Source organism: Oryzias latipes, chromosome 23, assembly GCF_053564925.1.
Source record: "Oryzias latipes strain Hd-rR chromosome 23, Olatipes_Hd-rR_3.1".
Taxonomy (NCBI): Eukaryota; Metazoa; Chordata; class Actinopteri; order Beloniformes; family Adrianichthyidae; genus Oryzias; species Oryzias latipes.
In genome coordinates, this window is record NC_136259.1 from 22,176,050 (window position 1) to 22,198,706 (window position 22,657).

Here is a 22,657-nt window from a genome sequence, read left to right on the forward strand (position 1 = left end):
AAAGGGTCTCTGCCTAAATTTCCACACTTTACCAATACTTTACTAGGATCAACTTTATTGATAAGTGTTGCCTCCTTTCTCCATGTCAGAATCCGCGGATTGACGTTGATTAAACTGTTGAAGAGTTACTGCGTGTGTTAAAGCTTCACAATTGTTTTCTTTCTAAATCATACATGACATTTTCCAGATTTAAAACATGTTGCATTTGTCTTAAACTTTACTCATTATTCTCAACCATACATTGAATTTGTCACCAAGGAGAATAATGTTTTTCTTTTTCTTGCCTGCAGCAACCCATCGACTAAATGAGTCCATTTTCTTTTCAGATCTCGATGTGAACCTAAAAGAAGCAGCGTGGCTCAGATCTAACTATCGTTCCTTGTTTCGTTGTTTCCTTTCGAATCCAGCATAATCCTGTCGTCCCATAAAATACAGCTCTGTTTAAAATGTCTGAGTGTAGCATTTTTACATAAGACATATGTAGAGTTGCTATTTTTCTGCATTGTACAGCGAGTTTTCCAGGGTTTTGGATCGTTTGTTGTTTGTTTGCTTTTTACTTTAAAAAAATGCACATTTGTGTTTTTGGATGCACTCCATTTAGATTAGGAAATAGTGAAAGACTGAGGAGTTTGGAGTTCTCAGGGAGCTTTTCATTAACAGTAGGCGGTATGGATGTCTCTGCCTTAACCTCTCAATAGTTCACACACAGACAAATGTAATTTGTGCTGAAATGTGTGTTTAGCAAACTCAATTTGGCAGGAAAATATTTAAAAAGACCACAAGGCTCAACTCACAGTCATAATGTCTTCTTAGCTCTTGACTCTGGCTGTTATTAAACCTTGTGCCAATAGGATTTCTGTTGCAAGAGCTGGATTGGAAGTCCGCCTGATGTGAATATGCGTGTTGATCCGTTTCTCCATCATTTCACAGGTGTTGTTGGGAATCAGCCCTCTGGTCCAATTGAAGGCTTCATTGTGTATTTTTGTGGTTTCATTTTTCGCATTAGGAGGCCTCACATCACTCTTATCCAGTTTTAATTTGTAGTTTTGACTTTTGGTTGAAGAACTACATTCTAAGGAAGTTCACTACACTGTTCTATTAGTGATTAGTAAACAGATGCAACAAGACACTTTTCTGTTGAGTCGACTTGGTCTCATAGTCGCCTAAAGACCCACCCAGATCATCTTTTGGGCTACTCTAGAAATGTTTCCAGTGGCCTTTTAATTATGATTTTGATTTTTTTAGCCCACACCCTCTAAACTATGCTCTTTTTCTAACAGCAGTTTTTACCTGCTCCTTATTTACAACTATTTGAATAAAGAACTACTAAACAATTTTCTATACATATGTCCTCCATCATGCAGCAAGAACATGTTGAAAACTCCATTTTCCGCTGAATTGGTCTTTATGAAAGATAAATGAAACGAACCATTTTATCTTTTATCATTATTATTATTATATTTGTTTCCCCCCACTCGTTCTTGCAATGCACAAAAGTCAACAATGTATTATTAATATTTTTCCATTTTGGAGTAATTAGCTTCTTTTTAATCATATATATATATATATATATATATATATATATATATATATATATATATATATATATATATACACTGATATTTATGTATCCTTTTTTTTTTACATATAACAACTAAATTATCGGAATTGAATTTTTAAACTTAACAGCGGGAAACTTCATCTGTTTCAGTCTGAAACTGTCGCACCTCGCCTTTCATTTATGTGTAAATTCACCAATTCACCATAAGCACTGCGTCAAAGTAGCTTTGTTGCTAGGTAACAAAACGCCTCCTAATACTGCTGTTATTTCGGAGAACTGCGTCAGTTTTCACACCTCTAAGAATAATTTCTCCTCTAAAAAGCTGCGTTGTTGAGCAGATCAGCTAAGAAACGTGATAAGGTCCTAGTATAACTTGCTTTACTCTCAAACGTCAAGCGAATGTTTTACTTCTAGTACATTTAATGAACACAGCAATGTAGACATACACCCTTATTATTCTTTAATTTGTGTAATTAAAGTGTGCTACCTTTTAAACATGTGCAAATGGAGTCTTAGTAGCACAGCATTTCACAAAGTGTTCATACTAGTAAGTGACCAGGCTGAAAATGTCCTGTGTGACTTCAGCATCACGGGAAAGTTGTAAACACATTCCAGAGTGTTTCAGGTCCACAGCCCAAAAGCTTTCCAGCCTGCTTGAGTCCAAATAGAGTAATTGTCACAACAGGGGTCAGGTTGACACTGCAGAGAATCAACATGTCCCTCATTGCAGGTCATCAGACTTTTCTTTTCTTCTCCCCACCTTTCTGTTTGTATTCCAGAAGAAAATTGCTGTCTTTTGCACCATCATTCAGCGCCTCCAAGCACACCTTGTTCCCTCGCACATTCTGACAAAGCGGCGAGCTTCTTTCCAAGAATTTGTTTTCTGTAATTGGATAGAGGCAGCAGAAATTAATAAAAGAGCAATTTGGTCTTGAAAGGAAAGCCAGAAGAGATGAAGTCTGTGTACATCTTTGCCCTTGAAGTCAAGCTCTTTTGCAAACCTGGTTTAGCTTTGATCATCAAATCTGAGCAGGAGGGGAGCATTAAAGGCTCTGGGGTTGCAGACTCCTTTCTAATGCTAATGTCCAGACTTCTCTTTTTGTGGCTGCAGATAAATATGCATTTCTGGTCAGAGTCAAGACGCTAGGGTTCAATGTGTGATTAGCAATGCAGACAACACTTGTAAAAAAAAAATACATGCATAAACATGTTTTTTGTTTCAGTGCTATCCAGACAATCTGAAAACCTGGTCTGTAGATGCATTGAAATAAAAATAAAAATCATATTGGCAAAAGACATTTCTATCAGACTTCAGTGAGTCTTCTTTCTCTTTCGGCTTTTCCCATCAGGGGTCGCCACAGCGAATCATCCTTTTCCACCTCACTCTATCATGAACATCGTCTACCCTAACATTAGCCAACTTCATGTCCTCTGTTAAGACATCCATGTATCTCCTCTTTGGCCGTCCTCTTGCCCTCCTGCCAGGCAGCTCCATCTCCAACATCCTTCTACCAATATATCCACTATCCCTCCTCTGAACATGTCCAAACCATCTCAGTCTGGCTTCTCTGACTTTGTCGCTAACACAGGCAACATGAGCCGTCCCTCTGATGTACTCGTTCCTTATCCTGTCTAACCTGGTCACTCCTAAGGAGAACCTCAACATCTTCATCTCCGCTACCTCCATCTCAGCCTCTTGTCTCTGTCTCACTGCTACCGTCTCTAACCCATAGAGCAGAGCTGGTCTCACCTCTGTCTTGTACACCTTTCTTTTGAGTCTATCAGACTTCAGTGAGTGACAGTAAAATATTTATATCATTGTTATAGAATGTTTTTTTTGTACTTGAGTAGTTCTGGTAACCTGTACTGTGGTGTTTTGTCATGATCTACATGCATGTAGGAATTTGTATCATTAGGTCACATGCACCTGTGTGGGGGGCTGACCCGTATGGATGCTACAGGTTTTTTAGGTTATCTGGACCCGTCAAGTCATAGAGAGGGGCCACATCTTAAAGGGAGCTGATGTTCACGACCACTTTAAAAGACCGTATGAAAATGGAACGTACCATTGACGTGTGTGGTGAGTGTATTTTGAGGTAATTGTAAGGATAATGTCAGTTGGATGTACTTATGACGAACAGGCGAATGCTGTCCTTACCCAACACTCTAGTGGTTAGTAAGGTGCGAGTACTGGCTCCTTACTGACCATGTTAATTCTGCACACACAAGCGGTGTGCACGTGATACAAAAGTGCCTGGAGGATGCCTGTAGAATGGTACAACACTCCTAATGTCTAATTTACTCATTTTTTGCATTTGTCAGAACAGCTAACGGGCTTCTAGAGCCGTCCAGAAGATTTTTGTAGGTTAAATAAAGGAAAAATCCGTATGTTGTGCCTGAATTTGACCTACTTCACCTATACATAAGTATTTCCTATGACCTGTCACATGTAGCATGTCCGTAGATAAAAAGTATTTGATCATTTTTGCTCTACCGTATTTTATCTGAGTCACCTCTGTGTCCCACACAGGTTTGCTCGTATCCGTCCATAAGGGCAGTTGTGATATTTGTGACCGTCATTCTGTTACCGGAATGGTTTAGTCCTAATACTCAATTTTTGCTTTCCCCCTCAGGAGGGAATTGCATTGAATGGTCTGTTGTAATATGTATAACAAATTTGATTGGTCCTGAACTTGATTTACAAAAACTTACAGAGGCAAAAAAAGAGTTATAAAGGATAGTTTTGAAGCCCTTATACAAAAATAGCAAAACCCCTGTTTCATTTGTGTCCCAAATGCAAAAATGCAAATGCAAAAATTAGACATTTTTTACACATTTTCAAAAGTATTAAATCGGCAGAGAGAAAAAAACTAGTTTGAACTATTTGTGTCCCAGTAATACTCTTGCAGGACTTCTAGCAAAAAGCATTACCCATCTGCATCAGGCTCCTTTGCTCCTGTCACCATGGAGACCCCCCCCCCCCACACACACCACACGCCACACCACACGCCACACACAACAATTTTAGTTTGCATGTCCAAACTGGCTCATAAACATGAACACAGTTCATAGGACACTCTTGTTCAAACATGAGCCTCTTCACTCTGCTGTGATAAACCGGAAGAGGACGGGATCACAGCGCTGTCGTATGTTTGGGAGTCATGCTTCGGTCACAACTACCACAATGTCTCTCTGTTTTCCTAAAAAGCACACAAACAATTCCTTTCTCAACGGAAGTGGGTCCAAATCTGAATGGCCCCCCCATCTTCGCTTGTTATTGTGACTTAAATACATTACTTACCTACTCATGCAGATGTGTAACGCTGAGACGTTGTGGGTTATCTCAGGGATTTCAGTCGGTGTGCAACAGTCATGTTTGCTTTGTCGACTCCAATAGAGGATGAACAGTAGAATGAATAACTGAGACGCAGTCATGCTCGGTCAAATCGTATTCGGCCATCCAAATGCACAGCGATCGTATCGCTCCTGTTCCGGAAGTTACCCAGGATTCCATAAAGATGTTTACATCTGTGAACATGACTCATATGATCCAGGCTGGTTGCCCCCAAGAGCAGAAGGTTTCACGAACTCTGCTGATATGAAATGTATTCAAAAATAAAGGTTCTGTTTTTGTTTGTGTTCCTTTCGTTTTTTTCAGTTTGTGTCACTTTTTTGGGTTAATTTATTTTGATGTGAAAGCTTCAATAAATAAAATCATATATCGGTTATTTATAGTTTATTTTTTATCTGTTTCTCATTATTAAAGGTTTTCCAGTGTGACTTTTCTTTTCCCCATCAGATTACCGGTAAGTGGTTTTAGTCAGATTTAATGTTCTTTAATTTTAGTTAGCATTTGATCAAAGTAGTCATTGGGGTGTGTACTGACATTAGAAAAAATGTATTTCCTTACCCTCTCATATAGGATATTTTGTTTTTCTTTAATGTTGTTGTGTTTTTACATTAACAGTATCACCTGCTGTGTTAGTCGTACTTTATTTAACTTTCAGGAACCAGTGTTTCATAAAAGGCAAACCTATGCATTTATTTAGTATTATGATGGTCTTATAAAAAATAACTTGATATATTTTAATAAATCTTATAACACTACATAAATATTTGTTGCTGCAAATGTTTAAACATTTTACTTTAGTTATATTATTAATTTTTGCCTTTTTTTTGCGCTTCAAAGCTTCAAAATAAAATGTGAAATAATATGATCTTTAAAGGGACGAGGCACTGCGCATGTATCCTTTTGCACAAAAGTTAAGGAGAGAGATTCACACCCAAACTGGGTAAAAACCTTTATTCATTTATCTTCTAAAGCCGTTTTGGTCTCATTTGGGGTCACGGGGCTGCCAGAGCCTATTCCAGCCACTCGTGGGCGAGGGCAGGGGGACATCCTGGACAGGTCGCCAGTCTGTCGCAGGGCCAAAATCACACACTTGTATTTACACCTAAGCATGTTTTTGGGTGGTGGGAGGAAGCTACGGAGAAAACCCACGCATGCAAACTCCACACAGAAAGGTCCCCATAGGTGATTCTATTTCAGGTCCCCCAGCCAGGACTTGAACCTTCTTCCTGTGAGGCAAGAGCGCTAACCACTGCGCCACTTTAGGACTATATTGTGTCTTAAGCATCCTCCTAGTACTAGACTGTAACTGTTTAAATGGATGAACCAATGTGATGATGGAAACGATGCATGAACAATGTGACTTTTGACTGACTTTGAAAAAGTTGTACAGTAACGTGGAAGCTTTACTGAGTGCTTCAGTTTGTCTCCAGGCAGTCAGTGCTGCAGAATAAAGGCTTGGGTACAAAAGGAAGAGTGCTTGAGGGTGTCGACAAAGGCAGCATACGGTGTCTTCAGATCATATGTTTCACACGTCTGTGTTCACAGCAGTAGATCAGTCCCTCTCTGGATAAACCTGCAGAACTGACCTGGATGCATAAAATATCAAATCTCCTGGCATTTGGCTCAAACTTGGCCTTAAATCATTTTATATTTATAAAGATGCACTAAAATAAAAACAAAGCGATGCTCCTATTTTCCTAGCTAAACAAACTGCAGTATAGGTTGTGTTTTATAGTGCTATAATCACTGTTTGCTATAGGACCAAACTCCTAAACAATAGCAGATTACACATTTTATAACATTACTTCTATCACCTAATATGAGTGAGATGCTATATAATTATAGCTAACAGCACACTGTACTGTACACTTGCAGTCAAATATGAGCTTAAAATATCTCCACAGCTTGACTTGTGTGAGCTGCTTTGGAGCAGATGGTAAGCCTGGTGGAGACCTGTGCACACAGATCTGCTTCATACAGAGGTAGGCACATTATTATCATGAAACCTCATGGTTCTTTATTTCTATAACAGAAAGAGACGACGCTTCCATCATTCATTCATCCATCGTGCAGATGAATAAAGAGAAGATGACGGGTGAGGTCATGTCTTTTATGAATCCTGCTTTATGCCCTCAGCGGAATTCGTTCGTGTCTCACTGACTAGTTTACCTTGTAATCATGTGTTTCTGATCAGCTTAGTACCAATAAGCTCAGAAATAAGAAGTCATAGTTAAGAAAAGGGTTAACTTAGTAACTCAGTGTGATATCAGCTCACTTTACTGGTTCCCTGTCATGACAAAAGCACTATTTTCCATTTTCAGCACAACACCAGCGCTGTAATGTTACAAAGGCTTTGCTAATTATAAAGTTGCTGCACAGTCGATTCATGTCTGTAACCAAATACCAGTTTTTAATGAATGTACTATGAATGCGTTTTGTTGTATTGATCCGACACATCTTAAAGTCCGGTCTGTCTGACATTGGTCCATCTTCACGAACCCACAGAACAGCTCGTTAGCATCATAGCATCAGTGTCTAACAACGTAAAAAGGACATTTGTGAATTTTCCAACAGCAAGGGGAAATTTAGCAGGCACCTGTCAAGAAACTTTAGCACAGAAAATGCCCAGTTAATCAGGATTTATGTAAAAAGAAACGAGGATAAATCTTTTTACCCTAAAGGTTGTTTTGAGCCTGGGTTAAGTTTTCGCTGTTATAATGGTTTTCTATGAAAAAAAAAAACTATAATGCTGCCTTTTGTAAATTTTTTACAAATCAGAAACAACTTCTACAAATCAGCAACTTTGTGTTATTGAATCTTTGTCGTCTGTAAAAAAAATCCAGTACTATTTTCAGTTTTTATTTAAACTAAATTAGCATTTAGTTGGATTTTGATTTGAAAAATATTTTGTTTTAGAAACCAGAAGCTTAAAAATACTAAACGTGAACTTTGGTCTGTGAAAATATTGTTTGACATTAAACCGTTCTATGGCCTGAAAAAGTTTGGGGACCTCTACTGAGATGGATTGATTCATAATGAGCTACAACTAATCAGGATCCAGAACACAATCCAGTGTAAAAGAATGCATGCAAAATCGGCGAGACAGCGAAAGGTGAACCGCAGTAGAGTGAAGGAGCCCCTGTTTCCATAGAAATAGTGGGCTACCTCCTCTTCCTTCATCCCCACTATATTTATCCATCTGGACTCTGCTGATGGATCTGGGACCTGAGCTTCTGCCTCGTTTCTCATCAGAAACGAGGAACATTCCTTTGATTGGCAGGTTTCAAGGTCAGCTTGCTCCACAGCTCTGCCTCTCAGTGTACATGACGGTGGAAATATCTGTCCTGTCAAGTGTCTGGTTCTCAGTCTCCACTCCTATGTCCCTGCCTCTTCATCAGGTCGTTGCATGAACTGCTGCTCTGCTGAGTAACAGAGAATGCATTTAACAGCTGATTTACAAGGTGTGCTGGTCACATCTGCAGGAGTGCGGGAGCATTTGAGTTCTTCTTAGGGGGTGCATTACTGTAGAGAGGGTCTTCTTCATTGACCTGTGCCTCAGATAACAGATGCACCCTGAGTGAAATCTATCAGGGAGATCTTTCTGTAGACTAGAGATTAAATCTATAGTCCTTGCAGACACTAGCATGACAAATAGTGATGTGTCAGACCAAAACTATACAGAGAGATGTAGATGAATTATTGTTACTATGAACCACAGCATTTTCTGATTCAAAAAGTGGTAAAAGCTCATGAACAGAAGGGCTGTAGGAGAAAATGTGAAAGCACAGGAGGAAACGAGCATTGTGTTCTTTGAAGCATCACAAAAGAACTTGTGCAGATGGCTGCCAAGAGCCACAAAGGCAAAGACTCAGTTTCTTGCAGCTAATATCACAATGACTTGCTCATTGTGTTCCCATCATGCTATTTGCTGTTCATGCATATTTAGCGGGGCATTTCAAGTGGTGACGCGTCATTGATTCGGGCACGTTTGTAATGGGACTCGCTGTCATCACAGCTTGTGCAGTAAGTTTGTGATTAATATGTGAGAACAACTGAAAGTCAGCAGACATCCAGCAAACAACAAATATCTGCTGAAATTAAACATCCTTGATTTATCAGTCAAACATTCTTAATGCTCTTACTTGTGTTGATGTGCGTGATGACGTCTCATCAACAAAAATCCCAGTTTAGGATTGTGGCCAACGGTATAGCCAGCCTTCTGTGGTTTCAGGTGTCAGATTTATGTAAAAAAATGCATAAATCTCAGAGACTTGAGTCCATTGACATAATGCGTGAGTCTATTTACCATCAATTTATCATAACTCACTACATCTCCCAAGGTTCATTACTACAAATGTATCTATTTTCTTTTTTTTGTCTAAAAGTAGCACAATCATTATTTAAAAAAAACACTGGAAAATGTTTCAAAATAGCTCAGAAGATGATTGAACTGGGACTTTAAGTTGAAATTTTTATTATTGAACGATATTGCAACTTTTTTGCAATTTTTAAAAAACTTGCTGCAACTTTAGGCTTTTTGTGCTGCAACAATCACAAAAAGCTCTGTGTTTAAAGTACGTCTTTTTAGTCTAAAGAATTACTTCAGTTATGTGTTTTGTTTCCAAAACGCAGCACTTTTTTACTAACATTTTTACAGGACACTTCACCAATTTCAACAACTACAATTGTCCTTTTGATTTCCTTGTACTTCTGCATTTAAATGTTTGGCTTTAAAGAGGTCTTCATAGATTAAATCAGGTTGATTTCATTTTGCTCTTGCTTAAGGATGCAGTTCAGATATTACATTTCATTACATAAACTTAATGAACCACAACACGTTTTAGCTCCTGGGGTGTATTATTGTTTCCCACTGAGTCTTTACCATGTTTGCTGTCAGCATTACTCCAGCACTGAACCCAGCAGGATGAAAATGACAGCCTCATTGGTGCCTCAAATTAGTACATGTAATTGCAGATATCGTTCAGATGACGGTCATGCTGATGTAAGATGATGCGTCACAAGCTTTTATACACAATCCACCTGAATAGCAAAGTACATTTTCATGGGATGATGGGAATTATTATGACTGAAGCCAGGTAAAAACAGTTGAACCTCAAAGAACTTCCTTTTAACTGATAACCTGGTCAAGAATAACAATATTCTTCAAAAAATGTAAAAAAAACTTGAGAGCATTTGACTCACAATTTGCTCGAAGAAACGCCTTTAACTCAAAATGAGTCAGATCATAGAATGCCAGTCAGCTGTTAAGTATGGATCATTTATGGGTTACTGAAATGAAAGAAAAAAACTGCTGATTATAGCATGTCTAAGGAGATGAATAACTGATAAACCTAAATGTAAATTCATACAAACATTTGGAGAAAAAAAAGAGAGTAGTGATGGCGTATCTGCAAAACTAATGCAAGGACATTTTTAGATTGCATTTTACGATTTATGACCAACAGAAATAGATTGTTTCAATCAATCCAATTCCTGTTTGTCTCATTTGAAAAACAAAAAGGGAAACAAAAAAAACATCTTTAAAATGGTAAGCAAATAAAAGCTTAGCTAGTTTCATGTCATTCCTCTTTCGAAAAGCAGTGTTTTTAAAGTTGTTGCTAAATGTTGACAAACTGAGTCACAAATGAAGATCCCTATTTCAAGCCTTCGTCACAACATCCTTACAGGTGGCTACGGGCTGTCTGTCTGTCGGGGAAAAATCAGCAAACTTGCGCGGTACACACAGGTGGCCTTCATAAAATATCAAGGTCATAGACCGCTCAGTGAGCCCGTAGAGCCAAGAGGTTCTTGGACATGCTGCGGCCGACAGGTTGTAGTGAACTCGTATTAACATGCAAGGCTAAGCAAGGGTAAAGTCGGTTAGACGCAGGTGTGTCGTACATGTTTTTACCCTTAAATCCTACAGATTGCGCAAGAGTGTGGCATAAGGGCATTGTATCATGAGTACTTCACAATACACCTACTTCACAATACACCTTCCACATGCATGATGATGGTATATTCCATTTTCTTGACATCCTTTGAGTACAAGCCTCAAGAGATCTGCAAGACTCTGCTTACGATCTGACCGTTCTTTGTTACGACCATGGGCCTGGACAACCCAAAAACCCACAGCACCCATTTGGGTCAACTCCCCTTATGGATGCATGTGACTAAGGCTTCATGCTTTTCCAAGGGGGACCGATACCAATGGTTGGAGAAAACAGCTGACAACGAATGAGCAAAAGAGGTCGACAAAAGCATTTAGATATAAGGATAAAAAAAAAAAAAAGATATAAGGATAATAAACACCTGTGGGAATAAAATGTACCAGTCTGATGGTGTGAAATTAGTCCAAAACTTGTAGTCACTTCAGGTTGTACACCTCTGATTCCTCATGATATTGTATATATATGTCATAAATTGATGTTGAAAGCCCTTGAGTTCCACCCTTATTGCAAAATATTCTAAAGTGCACTTTTTGTTGTAGAAAAATAATTTAGTCATACCTAAATCTATCACTTCTCACTGTGGCTCCTCACATTTGAGTCATTGCAATTATGGAATGTGAATTTTAATGCAACCTGGTAGCTAAACATGTATTTCATAGGCACTTAAAGCCATTCTGCTGTCAAACTCCTTGCATTTGGTCTGCAGCTCTGTGTTTGGATTTGTATTCAGCCACCAGTTCTGGTTCAGGAAGGGTTCAGTGGCTATTTACCAAAGCATTGTGAGTGATTCTGGCCTTGTTAAATCCTATTTTGTTTTGGGAGCGCGGAACTTGGCCTCCTCTTGGCTTATGAATGTGGAGGATGAAGCCGGGATGCTGACTGTGGACCCAAGAGCAGCCCAATTTTTCATCCTTATTGCCCATGACATATCTAAAGTGGCAGAGTGCCGTCCGCAGAGACACGGAGGAGAGAGGGAGGAAAAGTGAGAAGCGTTCAGCTCAGATGGACTGTGAGGACTGTAACTCCACTTCCACCGTCTGTAGTCCCGAGCACGCCTTCAATTTTCTCTGCTAAAACAATGCAATTCACCAGCATCCTCTTCGACTGATAAGGTTAGTCAGGCTTCCTGTCTGTGGCTTTTCTACTGTGGGAGTGCAATACACTGGACATGAGTCCATTCATTTATCATATTTGTTGGAACCACCTGTCATTTTAATCACCTATAAATCAGTCTTGTTTACAGTCTCGATACAATGTGTAAAATGTATTATTTATTGGTGAGTTTAGATGCCAGATCTTGCTGATCACTTTTGTACGTTCCTCTACTTTCCATTTGTTGTTTGGGTTGTTTATTCTGAAAGGATGTGTCATTGTGAGTCTCATGCAGGCTCTGAAGGGCACGAGCAAGGTTACCCAATGGGGTGGAGTCTGTTTGACTAGATTATAGAAAGTCCCTCCCCATATATATATTTTTTTTCTTTCCTAGGCTTAAGATACATATGTTATGTTGTAAATATTTTGTGAGACGGCTTGACTTGGCCAAGTTGACGGCATCCCAACCATCAGGTGCTGCAGAGGGCATCTGCCACCAGCTGTTCTTGTCCTTTACATGTTCCAATGGGCAGCAGTGGATGATGATGGCGCACTTATGTGACACGCATCTGCTGATCGCCTGGTTTCTGGAGAGCTGCCAGCTACTGGTATTGGAAAAATGAAGGAGTGACAGAAAAAAAAAGACAAAGAAGAGCATAAATAAATAAAAGGGATTCCCAGGGGTGTCTGGGATTTTCAGTCCCTGTCATAAAATAAGGCCATCACTCATCGTTTGCAGTCCCAAGGAACATATGGCTGGCTGCCTCTACTCCAAACACAGGTGCTTGACAGACAGAGTCAATTCTGCTTAATGAGCAATTGTTATTCCATGTACTGCTGTATCTGCTGTGCACAGCAAAGCATGGATGTAACCAGATTGTTTTCAGCTGCACATAGTTTATCCTAATCACTTTTGACAGTGTAGGAGGTCTAAAATAATACAACTTTTGAGCAAAAATTTAATTTATCATTATGCGGGACAGAAAAATGTAGCCCTAAGTTGTCAGGGGGTATACACAGATTGAACTTGTTAGCTGCTGGTTGTATATTCCACAGATGGGTGATTGGATGGTTAATCTGGTGTATTTTGGGGGCCAAGTCAACACCTTTTTACATTCTGTTTTCTTCTAACCATTTAGCTCGGATCAATTAATTAGGTTTGTCATGTAATCCCAACATGGAAAACTTCAATCTGCTCATCATAGGTGTTCCAATTAGTCACTAAACAGGGTTTGTGGTTGGTCGAGAAAAATGTGCATTCTTTTTGTTATGCTGCCATCACTTTCTCCAAAGTGCACGTGTCAGAGGGGAACAGAACAGTTTTAGACGCCTCCATAGCTAAACTCTGTTTGTTGGATAAGATAAAGTTGACTAAAATCTAAAAGCAAAACTCCAATAGAACAAAAAGCAACACTGTAGATGCAAGTAACCAGGCAAACATTTTTCTTTTAACCCTTGGTGACATCAGTGTAACAGAATATATTAGAAATGTCTTCTGCGGTCCACATGGTCTAGAATATCTATAATAATTTTTATGTAGGGAAAAATGGGTCTGAGTTCTTATGGGCTAATTTGTTGTCTAGTTCTGCCTGCAACACGCGAATAATCAAAAACATTTTTTCGCTTTTTGTGAAAACCACAAAAGTCTCTTGAAAAAACTTCACACACAGCGGGCAAAAGTAGTGCAGTTGACCTCTGATTGGGGATTGCAGGTTTGGTTCCAGCCTTGCTTGCCCAAGTATTGAATTGTCACTAAGTCCCGCGTTGATCCTGGTGGTTGAGGTTAGTGCCATTATGTTGCATTCACACCAATCATGATTCATGCTTTAAATTTACATCTTGTTGTGGAATACAGCTCCGCACTTGTCCAAAATTGTGTTCATAAATTTGATGCTCCCGCCATGTGTGGGAGGAGCTAGTGTTTGCCTCATGGGAGCCTCAACAAGCCCCACGACAAAACTAAGAACCTGATTGGTTGACTTGCTGCAAATTTTTCGCCAAACTTCAGAAACTAAACAACCCAAAATGCATTGCTGCCAGACCACTGCGCCACACCTGATGCCCAAAACACGCCGCTGGACCTCTGATCGCGTCTGTACATTGATTTGAACATTGAATTTGGTCGCCCTGCCACACAAATTGCGTTTGGTGTGAACGTAGCTTCAACGTGTGAATGTGTTTATGTGTGTGGGTGAATGAGACTGAGACCCTAAAGCATTTTGGGTCTGAAATCAAAATTAAAAAGTGTTATCTCAGTATACGTCATTTACCATAACAGCTTATTTTGGAAAGTTTTGAAGTAAGTTTTAAAGGAACATTTTAAAGTATCTATGCTACAGAGATGAAATAATCTCCATAGGAGTACGACCTCTGAAAGTGATTGTACATTAGCTATATGATGAAGGCAACTCGTTTTACTGAAAATGTTTTCTGTGTCACTGAATTAGTTCTGTCACTTTGATCTATTTGCTTTGCAGGCAGTGCTGGAGAATTGTTATTTTGGTAGACTAACATGAGTTTTTTCTTTTTTGTGAGAATAAAATGAGATTTGGAATAAGGCTTGAAGCCACAGTCGGACATTATTATAGTTTGTGTTCAGACAAACTATATCAGAATTTAAAAAGACAAATTTTATGTCTTTGGGGGAAGAAGCAGCTAATAACTTCATGTTGTCACTTTCTTACCCTTCTGCCATTTGTGTGAAAGATTAGTGTGTGTTTGTGATTTCATTGAGCCTGCAGGTGTGTTTTCATGCGGCTGAGCTTGTGTTCAGATGTCACAGGGGCGGCCATGGTGCAGCGGTAGGGCGGTCGACCCATGATCATAAGATTGCAGGTTCGATTCCCGCCTTGCACGCCCATGAGTCGAAGTGTCCTTGGGCAAGACACTGAACCCCAGCTTGCCTCTGGTGATAGGCGGGCGCCTGTGTTTGGCAGCGGAGCCGCCACCAGTGTGTGAATGTGTGAGTGAATGTGTGTGTGACTGGGTGAATGGGTCTGTGACTGTAAAGCGCTTTGTCCTTGTAGGAAGAAAGGCGCTATACAAGTATACGCCATTTACCACAGTGCTGCAACAGGAGTATAGATTTTGTCAGGGCGGCTAATGCATGTATAAAATACACCGCCAAGAAGGAGTTTAGGGTTGAGCTAAAAACCGCTTTGAGAGGACAATTTGCTGATGTGTCATGTGAGCAGCAGAGTGGATGCTGCTCAGCAGTGGATCGTGACTTTCATGCCTGTGTGGGAGACGCTGCTACTCCCTCACATCTCCCTCCCTCCCCTGTCACTCTTCCTTTTACCCAAATCCATGCTCTCTAACTCGCCCTCATTTCTTGCTTTTCTGCTCCCCTCTCTTCCTTCCTGTGGCAACTTGGCATTTAGGTCAACTTTGTTGCTTAAAATCTCAAATATATAGGAAAAAATAGCCATGTGGTTCTATTTGGATTATTCCTCCTAGTGATCTGGAGCTCTGAGAAGGTATTTGATGTAATATTTCATGGCACATTTTTCTATTTTGAGATCATGTTTGATGAGTGCAGTTGCTATGGGCAGGTGTGTTTGGTCTCCAACAACGATTAACGTGGGTGTTATGAGTCAGACTACTATAAAAATCCCTGTTTTACTTTGCCTCTCAGTGCTTTGGATGATCATGTTTATCGCTACTTAAAAAAGTGTTAGAGTTCCTAGGTTTTCATGCTAATCATGGAATCAGAGGTTCTGCGGTGGGTTTTGAGCGTGGGGCGCAGCAGTCTAGCCGTATTGTTGCTAGGCACGGCACATTTTTGGTGTCGCGGTGCGTCCAGACGTTAAATATCTGATTTTGGAAAAAAGTATATGTCACATGAACCTATCAGGAGCTCAGTTTTAGCCTGTGACATGTTGATGACATGGTCAGCTGGTGCAATCTGATTGTTTTCTACTGAACTTTATGACATTTTCCTTCTTTGCATCGAAAAAATAGTAAAAAAGTTCAAATTTTGTTTAATTTTTCCCCCTCCTTGGACTATTGCGGTACAGCAAGTTGTCAAACTGGGTCACAGAGAGACTGACAGCTGAAAGCGTCCGTCATTCAGAAGCACTTCCTGCAGTAGATGGTAAAGCTCACCGTACTGGGAGGGTCTCTGAATGACCTTATGACCCTAGACATGGAAATGCGTCTACCGATGCTTTTGAAGAGCTCTGAAAAATCAAGAATCCTGATCTGTCATCATCATCTGTGTCTTCCATGCATTGAGATATACAGTCAATGCCTCCATGTACCGCTGAAGCAAAGAAAGTTTGACTGTAGCTCCTCCCACATGCGCCAGGAGCATCAAGTTTATGAACACATTTTTGGACAAGTGTCGAGCATTTCCAGAGATGATTTGGGTTTTTTCATGCCCAAAATGTTTAGAGAAATCCTATCTGGAAATGTTTTTTTTTTTTTTTCACAACACAACTTGTTTGTGACTTTCAGTCGGCCCGAAAGTAAAGTAATCCGTGGGATGATGCAGATATTATCTTGCACTTGCTGAAATTTCCGTCTTGCTGACGCTGGAGCCTTTCTGTAAATGGACAGTTAGATGGTTGCTAAGGTTATTTAATTACCAAACCCTCCATGGGCAAGGGTAATTACTGCTCTCCAAATCCCCCTTAATCCCCCTTCTGAGTCCCCCTTTCACAAAGTCGGCCTGGGGCAGACGAACGGCCAGAGCTGACTCCTCAGTTCTGTCCCAGACAGGGCGCCTCCCAAAAAAAACAGGCTTTTGTGGATCACGTGTCGTCAGTTCCGGTGCATTCTCCGCACGTTTCTCCCTCCTGCTTGTGTGTCAGTTCATGGACGTCTGGGGTCAAAAGGCCTCCTCGTCGCTCCATGAGAATCTGGTAATTAACCGTGCTGGCATGAATTGAAAATGACCTCAGTTGCAGCAGCGCCTGGTGTGAGGAGACATCAAATTAATTTCGTGAAGCATGCTGGTCGCAGATACTTTAAGGAACATCTCCAGTTATCTGTATTTGAAAAACAGCGATGACTCATTTAAGACAAAAATTGTCCATCTTGAAAACCCAAAAGATGTTTTTTTTGTGTATTTTTACACTTTTTTTCACTTCACGTTTTCCTGAAATGTCTGCACATTTCCACCAGCATTGACAGTAGAGATCCTGTTAAATGAAGGGACTTCCATCCCGATGTTCATCCATGAGAGCTGGATGATAAGACGGGTTTGACTGATATGAACAGGGATGTGCTGCCGTTGTTGAATCTGAAGAGCAGCAGCCGTGTAACCAGCAGGGGTTCTTGGAGATTTTATGCAAGTAACACCATGCTTAACTACACCTGCCTCTATGTGTCACATGGTACCAGACCTGTGGTCTAAATTGACTGAACGTTTTGTTGATGGAAGAACAGAACTTTAACTATTATAGTGTTAATTAAGCTATACAGTTTAAAACCCCACTCTATTCAAAATTGCGTTTCTATGTGTTTTTGGGGCCTTTTTCTCATGGTGGAAGACATTAAAGTCCCACTATCTGTCACACACATAGGTGTGTGAAAGTTTTTCTCCGCATCTGACCTGCATTTGACCCTGGGGGAGCGGTGAGCTGCAGACAATGCAAACCCCAATCCAACCCTTTAATGCTGAGTGTCAAGCAGGGAAGCATTGGGCACTGAGCTGGTGTGATGTAAAGGCAGTTTTAGTGCACCTGGAGGGGCAGGGTGACCCAATGCATCAGAGTGGTTCAAACCATATTAGACTGGTTGATGCTGGCATGTATGAAGAAACTGAAGATTTAAATTAGATTTCTGAGTATTTCTTCTTTTTAAATTGTTGTGAATCAGGAGCAGACGAAAAAATGCAGTTTGAAAAAGAGCGTATTTGTGACATAGAGAATACACTAGAGGAGGCCACAAGTTCCCTATTTGGATCCATTTTGATGGATCCACTTGCGGACAAATAGATCCATGTACGTCTTTGTTTTTCTTGCCTGAGCTGGAACCTGGATCAAAACCGTACGGCCGGATATAGCTCTGATATTGCTGAGGGGCTGTTAGCTAGCAGAAGAGATTGGAAATAACAATGACATAAACATAATTAAAAGACCACTGGAAACACTTTTAAAAGTAGATCAAAAGACGAGAAATTAATTTGCTTTCCTCAGCTTTTCATTAAGCAACAGTTGGTTTACAATTATGTTTGGGAATCTCTTCTCCAGACTTCTAGCTGGAATTTTAGTTCAGTATTCCAAAACGCCCTTTGACACTTATGCAATCAACAGGAATCGGCTCATCGTGACCAGTAGTAAATCGAATTAGGCAGCATATTACTATCATAAAGTGTTGCATAGCATCACAAAGCTGCTTTTCTCCACGACAATATCACCTGATTTACGTTTCTTAAACACTTCACTACTGTAAAAGATTGCTTATCAACGCACGGCTGCTTTTTCTCCGCTTCAGAATCAGCTGGAATAACGTTCAGTGCGTAAGCGCTTACGATAGTTGAAAGGACGCCAACGCTGGAGCTGAAGCTCCGGTATTGAAGGGGTTAATATACTTGGCAACCGTTGACTTGTATATTATAAATTTTGATTGCATTCTGTCAAACTACGGTACTATGATCTTTCTTTTGTTACGGAGGGAATAGGAGGGACGTACCCAGGCGCAGAGAGGAGAGGAGGCAGGAGGTTGCAGGGGAACAGGATCTTTAATAACTAAAACTAAACAAACCAAAAACCACTGCAGAGCAGGCTAGAAACACTCAAAACTCGAAACTCGAAATACACTGGAATAGGGAAACGTTAACCTATGGAGCAGCACAGGAGGAAGGGAATGACAAGACTTAAATACATGCAGACAAACGAGACACAGGTGGAAACACTCAGGACAGAGGAGAACCAAAGTAAAACTCACAACCAATATCTAACACAGGAACCTTTCAAAATAAAACAGGACGTGAACTGAAATCATGCCAGAACAAAAGGAACCCAAACACAAAGGTAAAGAAAAAGAAACCGTAACATCTTTTTTATGCCACATCCTTTAAAATGATGCATCCCAGTGTCATATTTTGTACTTTCTAAATGTTTATAAAACTGCTGTTACAGTAATGATAGGTATTCAAATTTGATCACTATCATTTATCTTGTCAGTGAAAATTCTCATTCATCACAGGGTTTCTGTTCTTAGGAGCAATCAAACTTTAAAGGCAGGACATAAATATTCTGAACCTCCGCACTAGCAGTTCAAACTGAAAGCTTTATACTTCTGCCTTGTAAAAGCCCCACTCTAATGAAAATTGTCTGTTTAACATGCTTTTGCTGCATTTTTCTGATTATATAGAAAGAAAAATGAGCTCAAAACTGCATTTCTGAGCATATCTTTTTTCAAATCGTTGTGAATCGAGAGCATATGAAACAATGGCGTCTGAAATGGATCTGATTTGACATAAAACATGCTGGACGTCCAACAAGCTCTCTGCTCCTCTCCGCAACGGGGAGTGGAAAGGGGGCGGGGTTGGTCCAATACAACAGTCTCACCTGCAAGTCACAGTTGTAATGGACTACTGCCGCTCTGCAGAAACTATGTCCTAGAAAACAACACAGATGTATCCACATTTTGATTAAAAACTGGATAATCTGGGGACGCTTTGAAAATGGAGTGGATCTCTGAGGTGTTTTGTGTGGGCAAATTAAATTCCCAATGTTGTGTTCTTATTGTTGAAACATACAAACCTACAATTTTTTTTCTTTTGAGTATAGCCTTTAGGTCAGAGTACTTCCTTGTAGCACAAGAGGTTAAATCCGCACCTTATTTTTACCTTCAGCTGTTTTATAGTAACAGGTAATGACAGCCGGTAACATTTTAGTCAGAAAATGTCATTTGGGGGAAAATAAGCGGCTTCCTCGTCCGTCTCCATGAAACCTTTGGACGCCAGCCTCACAGTCTGCGTAACGTCAACGGCTGTAGCGAGTGTTGCTGACCCGAGCAGGTGGTCTCCGGTGATGTTTGTGCGTGTGTGAGTGGATATGCGGGGAGTTTATGTTCAGGATCCGCCACATGCCTGGGAGTGAAAGAAGCCGGCTGGCGGTGAAAAGGAGCACCTGCCTGCATTGTGAGGAGTTCTCTGAATAGCTCCATATTTAAACAGCCACTTATCTGCCGATAAAGCTGTGAGTGATTGGTGGCAGCTTCCTGCCTGCAGCGCAGAGCCAGAGAACCGTAGAAAGATGTAAAAAAGGAGAGTAAATGATAGCATGGGCTGTAATTAGAGCCTGTTGCCTCCGTTTGGGAGCGCGTCCCTCCCTCTCTGTAGCTCAGGAGACTCTAGACTGGTCAAATCAATAGAAGACGACTGCAGTTTTAAAAAAGGGAACACTTTAATAGTTTAAGAATTGGATTTAATCATCATTTAATAATAAATGAATTTCTAAATTATTGATTCAAATTGCTGATAAGCTAAATTTTTTGCATAGTTTTAGATTTTAAACAGTTTTTGCCGACTCCTGGTCCTCCAGATCTGCCATCTTCTAGTTCTCTCTTCATATTGGCCGACTTTGAATGACTCAGGTGTCTCTTCATCCTGACTGACTGAACACACCTGCTCCAGGTAATAAGCAGCAACAAAGTCTGGAAAGCAGGCAGCTCTGCTTTAGAGTGTATTGGATGGATGGATATTTGAATATTTTGTTTTAATGATCAGATTTATACCATCGTCTAGGTGAATACTCAATTCTGATGGTCTGCAGGGTGTCCATTAAAAAGTTACAATGGACCATGGACACCCAGGAAAGAAATTCCAGTCAAAATTAATACGAATAATAATAATGCATTGCAAAGCCATTGTTGCACCAAAAACTGTGACCTGTCAGATGTTGATTCCTCTCGCCCCTTTCCCTTGTGAGACAGCTGCAGCTTTAGTGTCAATTATATTTGATAACAATAATTCAAAACATGATGGTGTTTCAGGAAGCTTTTTGTTATGATTTAATATAAAATGTGATCATCTGGATTAGGAAATCTATCGTAAATCTGTCCTTGTTTTCTCAGCATGTTTGAATTTCAGTTTCATCAAAGACGTGTTCAAACCATTTCTAAATTACTTTTAGGCAATTTCCTTTTCTGGAAAAAAAGTTCAGAAGGTAGAAGGTATTTCTTTGTGAAATGGTGTTATAATTTGGCCGGTAAAAATATGACTGGCCGGCAGATTTGTTTTTAATCTACTGACTAACTTGGCCGGTGACTCAAAATTTTAATTTCGGCCCCTGTGTAGAGGTATAACAGTTCTTTAAAATTCTACCAAAAACCAGAGTAACGTGCAAATGGAGCAGAAAGCATGTTCCTTCTTTAAAACATGAAAGCTTTTGCTTTAATTTTCCATTTATTTTGTAATATAACTGCCTTTTCTTATCTGAAAAACACTGTTCCATCATGTTCCTTTGGTGCATCTGTTACGTTTAAAGTATAAGAGGAGATAAATCTTTACATTTAAACAACCCGCTGATGATTACACAATTGTGTTGTGAGTCACAGAGAGTTCAAATTTGACAAGGCAAAGCTATTTGCTTTACATCGTGATATATATCATTATATAGCAGGGTACAGAAAATTCCATTTCGTCCCAAGTCCTGATAAAATCCAGTTGTCCTTTTATGTATTACTAATTTTTCTGCTTTTGTGTTGCCAATGAAATTTTTATTTAAAAAAACATAAAGTAGCTTTCTTTGGCTAGTGTTTTGTGTACTTTGTTTGATTTATTTATAACTAAAACTTTTACAATGTTTCTGTTTAGGCCTCACATGTTACAAAGGTTAATGTCTAAATTTCCTCCTTAAGTTAGTTATTTTTGCCTCACAGAACAAAATTTGATTTTTAAGTTAAAACTATAAAACCAACGACTGTGAGTTACGATACTTCACTTCGTATTTCATGTAGTTTTTCTTTGAAATTTACCTTTTATTAAGTGTTTTCTCTTTCTGGTGTAACAAAGACAAAATACATTAGAAGCTTGAGATTTTTCTTTTTCTTTTTCAAATGGGATCATGTTATTCCTTTTTAATAGTCCTTAAATATAAATAAAAACCAGAGGTTCCAGGCAATAGCCCCCAGACTCTGGAAGGCCCTCCCTCTGTCCCTTCGTGTGGCCGACAACATCGATTCTTTTAACAGTCAACTGAAGACACTTTTATTCCAAAATGCTTTTAGCTGACTGGTTTCATTGTTATCGTTATTTTAGGTTTATATTTCTTTAATTTAGTTTCACTTTACATCATATTTAATTGATTGTTTCTGCTTTTACTGTATTGTATGTTTTTTATTGTTCAGCGCTTTGTGATTTTTATCTGTGAAAGGCGCTGTATAAATAAAACGTACTTACTTAAATGCTTATTTGAAGGCATAACTAATTTTTTTAAATAAAAAAAAACAGTTATTCTTTTTGCAACATCTCTGTAAGCTTCAGTTTCTTTTCAGAATCTTTCTACAATAACTCCAGAGCTTCTAAAAACGAATCAGAAAGTTAATTATTTCCTATCACTTTATAGTGTGAGGATAGAAATAGCCATTTGGAGGCTGGCAGCTGCTAACAGGAGCAAAACAAATCCTAATTGAATCCCAAACAAGAATAATTACTGCTTAAAATCCTGTTTTTACTCAATAGTTTCACTATAATGGACTGACATTCTGAAAACTTAAATGCCATGGAAGGAAGGGGTCACATTTTTG

General features: G+C 39.6%; 1 protein-coding gene and 1 long non-coding RNA gene across 12 annotated transcripts in view; one reads left to right on the top strand and one right to left on the bottom strand.

Annotated features, from left to right (window-relative positions):
- The window catches only part of syt1a (synaptotagmin Ia), a 215,574-nt gene that overhangs the window by 79,762 nt on the left and 113,155 nt on the right, over nucleotides 1–22,657 (top strand). The window contains exon 1 of one of the 11 annotated variants that reach the window (XM_078941966.1): nucleotides 6,880–7,008. The exons of 7 other annotated variants lie outside the window; for them this stretch is intronic. The gene's annotated coding sequence lies outside the window, so the exon portion shown is untranslated. Of the gene's footprint in view, nucleotides 1–6,879; nucleotides 7,009–11,880; nucleotides 11,977–15,282; nucleotides 15,433–22,657 lie in introns of those variants that run through there. 3 more of the 11 variants (XM_078941963.1, XM_078941962.1, XM_020714229.3) reach the window with 3 other exon arrangements.
- Nucleotides 2,316–22,657, bottom strand: part of LOC144989465 (uncharacterized) — a 51,435-nt gene continuing 31,093 nt past the window's right edge. The window contains exon 5 of the long non-coding RNA XR_013653671.1: nucleotides 2,316–2,444. This is a non-coding gene — a long non-coding RNA (uncharacterized LOC144989465). The remainder of the gene's footprint in view (nucleotides 2,445–22,657) is intronic.